The sequence below is a fragment of the Austrofundulus limnaeus genome, unplaced genomic scaffold (genome assembly GCF_001266775.1).
Source record: "Austrofundulus limnaeus strain Quisiro unplaced genomic scaffold, Austrofundulus_limnaeus-1.0 Scaffold95, whole genome shotgun sequence".
NCBI lineage: Eukaryota > Metazoa > Chordata > Actinopteri > Cyprinodontiformes > Rivulidae > Austrofundulus > Austrofundulus limnaeus.
Genome location: NW_013952497.1, coordinates 1,004,771 through 1,007,675, shown reverse-complemented (window position 1 = coordinate 1,007,675; position 2,905 = coordinate 1,004,771). Strand labels below are relative to the sequence as shown.

At 37.1% G+C, this 2,905-nt stretch overlaps 1 long non-coding RNA gene across 1 annotated transcript in view; it reads left to right on the top strand.

Moving 5' to 3' along the window:
• LOC106520607 (uncharacterized) overlaps nt 1-2,854 on the top strand; it is a 7,202-nt gene extending 4,348 nt beyond the window's left edge. The window contains exon 2 of the long non-coding RNA XR_001310569.1: nt 2,753-2,854. This is a non-coding gene — a long non-coding RNA (uncharacterized LOC106520607). The remainder of the gene's footprint in view (nt 1-2,752) is intronic.
• Nucleotides 2,855-2,905: the final 51 nt, after the last annotated feature.

The window sequence follows — 2,905 nt, the reverse complement described above, 5'->3', positions numbered from 1 at the left end:
GTTGAAAGATTAGAAATAAATAAATAGGTTTGGGTCAAATGAAATAATTTGACCTGAAATTAGAATCCATTTTGTTTATTATACTAAATGTTAACTTAAATAGAATATACACTCCTAAATGAACACTGTAGTATATTAAATTTAAAAATGAAACCTTTAGATGTGAATCAGAGCTCTACATTTGACTTTTAGGAAGGTGGAAGTTTTAGTTTTGTTTCATTTGATGATCTGTTAGTTTAAAATCTTACAGCAGGTAGAAATGTGATGACACATAAATACTGTTTCAGTCACATTGTGATATTTTCAGTGTCACCAGGTAAAGAAAGAGCTTCTTACTGACAGTAACTGAGTACAGTCTCTGTTACCATGGTGAGCTAACCAGTCCTAAAGAAATCCTTCTTTATGACTGAAAACTCTAAGTTTAGCAGTTGTCTGATCTGTTCTGTCTCCACTGACTGAGCATCAGAACCTCATGAACATTAAAGTCTCTGAGTGGAAGAAGAGCTCATCAGGTTTTTTTTTTTTTTTTTTTTTAAACATGGTTACTCTCTTCCTTGTAGGCTGCTGCACTTTAACTTGTGAAACACATCATGAAACACATCCTCTGGTATGTCGTGTCCATTTGCATATTWTATAAATAWTGATGGTGAGCCGCCAGGACCAAAAAATGCCYGGTCCRTTTTTTGGTCCCAGTCCARCCCTGGTGCCATTTGTATGTTTATAAAGTGTTTGTTTGCACCGCGCTACCTTCTGCTCATTGATTTCAATGGTCAGCRTTAGCATTAGCTCAATRCATAAAAATCCCCCTTGCGAAGCACGCCYGGGTCACGTGACGCTCACTCCTGTAATTTATATCAATGGTGSGGTCACCGGCGACAGGGTAGACTGCGCCTCACCTGGTGTCATGGAAACAAACAAAAAAATAGACAAAACACAGTATAGGGTTATACTTATCCAGTGTTTTGTACTATAAATAAATTCATTGTTTTAGTTAAATGAGTTTGAACAATATTTTCTTTAAAATCACTGAATATTCTTATATCCTATATCTGGAGGCAACAGCTGGTTTTATTTTCTTCCTTCCATTTTTTTTAGCAACAACAATTTATTTATTTTTCATGATACGTGTTGCAATGATAGGGCACAGGATTACACTCCTGAACAATGTCCTTACAACTAAGCATGTTTTCATAAGGTAGACATTCTGACTCTAAAGCAAGGACATTTCAGTCACTTGCAATTTACAGCCTTCACAAGAGCTAATAATAAAAGTAAATCCGGACAATGTTCCAAAGATGATTTGAGCTCCCAAGTGTACAAGCTATTCACAAWGTTGCCAAAGGTCCATTTATCAGACTAACTGGAAATCGGTCATCTCCTTAATTTTTCATGTTTCTTTGGTTCAGGAATAGAATTACCATGATCTTGCAGTTAAGCCATCATAATTTTCCKTTTGTTGCACAATCTGTTGTGGAAAAAATAAAACCTTCATGTTGCCACTGAGTCTCCTTTAAAAAACCACCTTAGAGAACACTGTTTAAATGAGTTACATTTCACTGAAGAATGTGATCAGATGTATTTTAGTAAAATACTTTAAGAGGAGCCTTTTTTCCAGGTCTGTAGTGTGAAATAATTTGAAGAAACAGTAACAAAGAGAGTTCAGTTTTACTTACCCAGAATATTAAACATCGCAATTTAATTTGATCACAAGCTGAGAGACAGACACAAAAAGCAAGCTGTTTGGGTTCATACCGACTCAAGAGTTGTGCGAGGCGATACACACGTCATTCACGCATAACAGCAGCGTGCACACTGCAGAGCATTGGATCAGCACATGGCATGCTGTGCACCATGGAACAGACATCTGGAGTGTTTAATTTAAAACACAAGTGGAACTGGAACCCTTTGGATCTCCGTACATCATGTGCATATACAGCAGTCCACATTTGACTGGCATTGTTGCCAGCAYGCAACTTTAAACACGCGTCAAGTGTGTAGTGGAGGGAGACAGTTCAGCTGAAGTGTGATTGAGCATCTTTGAATGGGAAGTGATGACAAGGCATGACAAGTAAAGTAAGCAGCAAACTAGCTAAGCTCCGAGACGATGGTGATGGATAGTTATTGTTGAATATCTGACTCTCACTTGCCAACATGCCAGAGCTGCCTGCACACTTACCCGATAAGATGAACATTAATATTTTATAAAAACTTGTCACAATGGCTCTCACTCTGTTATATCTGAGCTTTGCTGTATATTTAATGTACATAACAGACAACATGTTACCTTCTATCTTCCAGCTCAGTTTTTTTTTTTTTTGCATAATATCTGAATGCCCACTTTTTTTCCACACTGCACTGCAGGTGTAAATGTGTGTTCCATGTATTTTCAGCTGAACTAGCTGACAAAAAAAAACCCAGCAAATATTACCACGTATATTACAGAGAAAAGGAGATTACACTCCCTAACAGGATTATCCGTACATTAATGTGCCTCATCATCTACCAGTGTCTAAAATATAAGAACTTCAAATGAAGTAACACAGGAGACACTAAAACCATTACTATGTATAAGTAATATCAATTTAAAATCTATTTGATGATGAATCTGGCACTGTTAGAACAAAGTTGAGGTGGTTATTTTCATCATTCAAAATACTTGGCAGTGAGAGCTTGGGTCAACTTCCTTATTTTGAGAGTTTAATCATTGTTTAATTTTGGTCTTTTATAATGTCACATGTTTCCATCTGAGCAGATTTGCTGAGTTGCAGTAATCGGGAGGAAGATGAACTCTGAACTGATTCACCCGCATCCGCATCCATCTGTGGACAGTAGAAGCTGTCCCTGACTTAATCTGTATCAAATAATGTTTGTCATGAGATCTGCATTTCCCCTTTTTCCCTTAGGC